This window comes from Panthera uncia, chromosome A2 (assembly GCF_023721935.1).
Source record: "Panthera uncia isolate 11264 chromosome A2, Puncia_PCG_1.0, whole genome shotgun sequence".
Taxonomy (NCBI): domain Eukaryota; kingdom Metazoa; phylum Chordata; class Mammalia; order Carnivora; family Felidae; genus Panthera; species Panthera uncia.
Window position 1 is genome coordinate 32,674,000 of NC_064816.1, and position 6,000 is coordinate 32,679,999.

Below are 6,000 nucleotides of genomic sequence, written 5' to 3' on the forward strand. Positions count from 1 at the left end.
TTCTTGAACACAAAGAATATGATGTCAGCAGGTAATATTAGCATTTGGGGGCCTGGGGTGTCCAAAACAGCGTAGATTGGTCTAAAGCAAGGGTCAGCAAATTATGGCCCACAGACCAAGTACATGGCTCACTATCAGTTTTTATAAATAAGTTTCACTAGAAGGCAGTAATAAATTTCATCGTTTAACAAAGGACTTCTGGTTGTGCTCACGCTGCAATCGCAGAGTTGAGTAGTTGTGACGGACACCATATGACCTGCAAAGCCAAAAACATTTACGATCTGGCCTTATGGAAAAAGTTTGCTAACCCCGGTCTAAAGGAAAGACGTTCCAATGCCAAATGAGATCCTTTAAAAAAGAAAACACTCCTCACATTCAGTTTGGTACATTTATGTTTAGACACCTGCTTTCGCTATCAGTGAAAGAAAGCCAACAGTTCATATCATTACATCATCAGTCCCCAATATGTTATTGTTCCCTGTTACTCCTTCGGCAATATGACCACTAAATTAACGACCTGAGATAATTTTCTAAAAACTGAACTGTTGAACGATCAAAGTACTTTCACCCTGGGCTTCATACTGCACTGCCCTTTTGCTCAGTCATGCCAGAGCTGGATCAAACAATCGTATCACCTTCCTGTTTATCCCGAGGCTTGACTTGGCATACAGCAGCCTTATAACTGACGATTTCTTCACCTGTGCTTGTTTTGTGGTTACTGGTCTCAAAATGCCCATAAACTTGATTAAACTTGTCCCCTCTATGCCTTCTCATTTTGCATGTGGATTGTTGATGATTTTGAGTTATGTAATTCTCGGTTTCTCAATAAAGAAATCAGCAGGTGGTATGCCTCTTTGTTTGGAAAGTTACCTCCCTGTGTAAAAATCTGGAGCCAGGTGTCTCTCGCAGAGTTCATCAGACCCAGGGGTCCAGACCTCCTAGGCCTTCCTTATAACCCAGCCCTGCTCTTTAAAAATGGAAAACAAATATTTCCAAAGAAGGAGTGAGGATTTTGGCCATTCTCTCTTCTCTTACCATGATGCAGAAACTGAAAAATGAATTCCTCCTGCACTGTTTTGGTGATAAAGCCTTGTTAGAAAGGTAATCATTTAAACAGATGTTTCCAGATTACACATTTAACAGGAACCTCACAATCCAAGAGAGCTCTTTTCACCCTACTACAAATAAAGGAACTGACCGTTCCAGCAACTCACCCAAAGGCACGTAGCTTTTGAGATGCAAAGGTAAGAATGAACTCCATGCCACTTGGTGTTCTTCTTCCCAGCAAAAGCATGAGAATGAGGATGACAGAGTTCTCCGTGACCAATACCTAAAGAAAGAATCGATAGGCTGTAGTCAGAGGTTTAGAGACTCCTCCTAGAAATGGAAGTTGGTTTATACAATTTTAACCAGTGTGCTATGAGCAGTTATTTTTGTTGTCATTTCAAATGAAGATGGAGATGGTGAGCATTTGGAGGGTAGTGGTGGAGGAAGGAGGAAAGAGTAAATTAAATGTGATTTTTATTGGAGAAGCCAAATCTGGATGACCAGGGGAGGTGTGGTCAAAGTCAGCTTTAAGAACTCAAATGTTCTGTAGTTCATGGAGACTTTGGTAAAGTGTAACGGATCTCACCAGGAATTCAGCGATAACTGCTCTATGATATCAAGTCTCTTCTGTTCATTAGCCCTCCCTTGTCTTTCCCCCTTTCTTCTCCCTCTTTCTTCTCTCATTTATTCACCCATTGAGTGAGTGCTGCCTAAAAATCAGGTTTTTAAGTGAGATCTTGGGGATGTAAGGACAATATGACATAAATCTTGCTCTCTAGAATCTGTAGTTTAGGACCTTCATATTGAAGTCATTGTCCCCATTTCCCACTGTGGGGATGGAGAATGTGGGGGATACCACTGAACTACAACCCTATTTCCAGGGTCCAAAACATCCTGGCATTATGCCAAGAAACTTGACCTTCTGATTTGAAGTTCTGACCTAGGAAATTACCTACTCAGGCATCTCTTTCTGCCTCATCACTGCTTTTTCTTATCTTCCCAGCCTCTAGCTCCACAACTCCAAGTTGAGTTTCTTTTGATCCATGGGGATGAAGGCCAAAGGAGAAGTGGGGAGGAGTTGGCTTACTGCAGCTTCCCAAGCAACCCAAAGGCAGGGGGAAGGTGTACAAATAAAATATTGCTATGGTGAGTTCAACCCACACCCTCCCTTCTATGATTCATCTGCATTTTGAGATCCCAAGAAGACTGGGTAAGTGGAAATGAGAGATCATAAACATCCTAGTTCCTTTTTTTTTTTACATTAAGCACAATACAGCAATTTATTTAGATGCTTAAAATGAATACAAAGGGAAACAAAGATCACAAAATTAGACATACTACAACGGCGTGTCATATATTAGATGGTATAAATGAAGACACCAGGGTGGTGTTTAGCTAAAGATAAAACTAAATATCCACAACGCAGCACTCATTGGTTTGCTGCTTCAACACAACACACTTTCATACAGACCTAAAAGGTGTCAAAATTAGTAGCTGCAAAGTCAATTCCTGCAGGTGATTTTTAGCTTAAAAGATTTCAGAAAACAGATCTGAAATACCAGTTTTTGTTTCTGCCGGCTGTAATGTCAAGGATCTTCAGAACAAGAAAAATTCTATAATACGAGAGAGTCCAGATAGATATCCAACATGGTTGGCCTCTGTTGCAAGACTGTACAAGGTTGTGTGCAAAAACTAAGTCTGTCCAAAGGTCCATACTAGCGCAGTTTCAAGCTTTTGCTAGGTAAACTAGATACAGCGTTTATTACACAGCAAGAGCAACACTAAAAAAAAAAAAGAAATCTCTGATGGATACACAATATCATAGGCGTCACTTGCATAGGTCTCAAAGACTGTACAAATATACATTTCAACTATTCAGAATGAATACATGAAAAAAAATTGATTTTCCCCAAAGTCTACTATACACGCTGGACTGGCATCTTGTCTGTTGGCCCTGCACCACCACGTGAATCAGGAGAATGCTGCCCAAGGTCATCCAACCAAACATTTTACAGAGGGAAAGCAATGTTGAGAAGGCAGATAAAATAAATCTCTGCTTTTCCTCGTGTGCGTCCGTGGGCCACCAGCTTATTGGTTTTCCACATTTATTTACCGTGTCTGTCACAGCAAGTTCTGAAGCCAGATCAGCCAATCGTGTGTCAGAGACTTAGAAACCACCACTGGGTTGCAGTGGCCATGCATCCCCACAGCCCGATGACCCAGAGCTCAGAAGGCAGTACCAGTTAGAGCACAGCTGTGCAGTCCTACCACCAGGAGAGCAGAGTTCCAGGCTGCAGCATGTCCCCGATGCCTGAGAGCCTGGCACTTATGCCTGTTGGCTGCTCCGTCTAGGATGCCATGAGTCGGCTCAGCAACCCCATCAGTCATGTTGTCAAACTGCTCCCTGTCCTCACTGTCACCTGTGCTATTCTGACACTCAGTCTGTGGGTTACATAAGCGCTCATCATTTTCAGATGCATTCTTCCACTGTGGCTGGTCCTTGGATGAAAACCCTTAAACTCTTCCATAGGAACTATTCTTCCATTTCAACTGCTCTCTGTCACCTTGCACGGTAGCCTTTTCTTTTTTTTTTTCTTCTTTTCTTGGCAGCTGGCTCACTGCTTCTTGTATCTTCATTCTGGGAAGACTCATCAGACCAGGTTCCTGGTTTCATTTCACATGCGTTGTCCTCAAAGTCTGGCACTTGTTGGGAACCAGGACCACTCTCCGATGAAGAAGCACCGTCTTTCCACTCAACAACATCACCCTGGTCAACCTCACTGTCGGAAGCATCATGCATTAGTGTGGTCGGTTCCTCAGTCAAATGAATAGTTCCATACTTTGAACCATCCTCCTCCTTTTGGTCTAGCTTCTCTGATTCTAAAGCATCCTCAGAAACATCCTAGTTCCTATTCATAACTCAGAATAGTTCATTAATCCACTTTTTAAGAATAACTTCAAGGGGCACCTGGGTGGCTCAGTCGGTTAAGCGTCCGACTTCAGCTCAGGTCATGATCTCACGGTCCGTAAGTTCGAGCCCCGCGTCGGGCTCTGTGCTGACAGCTCAGAGCCTGGAGCCTGTTTCAGATTCTGTGTCTCCCTCTCTCTCTGACCTTCCCCCGTTCATACTCTGTCTCAAAAATAAATAAACATTAAAAAAATTTTTTTTGAATAAAAAAAAGAATAACTTCAAAATACATTTACTGCTTTAAAAAATGGCAGAGGCCCACAGAACGTGCAAGACCAAGAATGAACGCAACGTAAACTATAAACTTTGGATGATAATCATGGGTCAGGATGCATTCATTGATCCCATTGTAGTAACAAATGTATTATTCTCTAGCAGGAGGTCCTTTGTGGGGGAAACTAAGCATGCACGTGTGTGTGTGTGTGTGTGTGTGTGTGTGTGTGTGTGTGCGCGTGTGCAGGGGAGTAGGGGGTATACAGGAATGCTTAGCTCAATTTGCTATGAACCTCAAACTGCCCTAAAAAATAAAGTTTATTTAAAAAAGCATGCATATTCACAGGCTCATTGGAAAAACCTGTCAAAACCAGAGGAAAACACAAAGAGGAAGGTAAAAATCACCCAGCATGTCCTTCTGTCTTCAGTGTGACAGGCGTAGCGTTAATGATTTGGTGACCATCCTTCAACGCATTTGTCTGGCCGTACTTATATGCACACAAAGTTCCATAAATAGGGATGGATATATGTGTGTGTGTGTGTGTGCGTGTGTGTGTGTGTGTGTGTGTGTGTGTGTGTGTAATTAGTGTTTCATCCAATGTGTTTTCAGGTCAATGTTCATGAACATAATTTTTTTTCATTTACTTTATGTGAACATAACTTTTTAAATAGCTACGTGGTTTTGCAGATAGGAACATGCTACCATTTACCCAGCCAATCTCTTATTTGATAATTATTTAGCAGCATGCTAAATAAGTTTTTTTTTTTTTTTTTGCTCATATAAATAACGCTGCGGTGAACACTTCTGATGGTACATCTTCTGCCTCTTACACTATTCTTTGAATCTGTGAATCCTTCCAGTCCATATCACACCTTGGGGGAGATTACGGGTTAGCTATACTTAGTACACCACTGTGTGAATTAGTATACACAGTGCGTACTTCTAGGCAGAAAACCCTGAATAATTCTAGGCCTAACATTTCTATTAAAGAGAAAATGGGAGTGGGTATGACTATGAGATCCCATACATAGTGCTGGTAGCTGAGAACTTGTGTTCAGTGAATAAAGCTGCTATAATAGTATCTTTGCTGTTTTTTTGCTTTGGCCCACGTCTCTTTGCTGAGTATGGCACAGAATGGCCTGAGCCACAGAAGATACAAAATGTCACATTTTTATTCTTTAAAAGTGTCGGGCTCTGGCTGTAAATAGTTGTGAGTTTTAGACACAAATGGTCAACTGTAGAATACAGTTCACTCAACCATCCTCTTCAGATACACAGTGAAATGGCTGTAAAACAGCAACATGTAGACCACATATCCAGTGGCCACCATAATAATGGTGGACACGTTTTCTTATTTGTTGGACTTCCGTAAATATTATTCCCTGTCAGATTCTGAGGGCTATGACTCTGTCTTGAAGCTCAAGATCAACACCAGATTAGTCCCAGAGTCTTTAACAAAAGCCTCTGGCATTGTGTGGCCTTATGCTTTTTAGTTATCACACAGTTGTAAAAACTAAAAAAAAAAAAAAAAAAACACCACACCAAAAACCCAAAAAACGCCAACCCACAACAAAACCAAAACCAAAAGCAAACCCTAAAACAAAAACACCTAACACCCATATGCTTCTGCCGTATCTGCAAAACTTTTTATGAGACCATGTGAGGCTCCCGTTCATGCTATGACTTGAACATCAACTTTAGGGGGAAAAAATCTTGCAACTGGTCCAGGCTCCGATTTATGGCTCTGTTCTCTGCCCCGAAGTGAGATGGA

The 6,000-nt window shown here is 41.7% G+C and overlaps 1 long non-coding RNA gene across 1 annotated transcript in view; it reads right to left on the reverse strand.

The window, feature by feature from the left end:
* LOC125929548 (uncharacterized) overlaps positions 1-1,374 on the reverse strand; it is an 80,607-nt gene extending 79,233 nt beyond the window's left edge. Inside the window, exon 1 of the long non-coding RNA XR_007459902.1 lies at positions 1,215-1,374. This is a non-coding gene — a long non-coding RNA (uncharacterized LOC125929548). The remainder of the gene's footprint in view (positions 1-1,214) is intronic.
* Between the last annotated feature and the right edge of the window lie 4,626 nt (positions 1,375-6,000).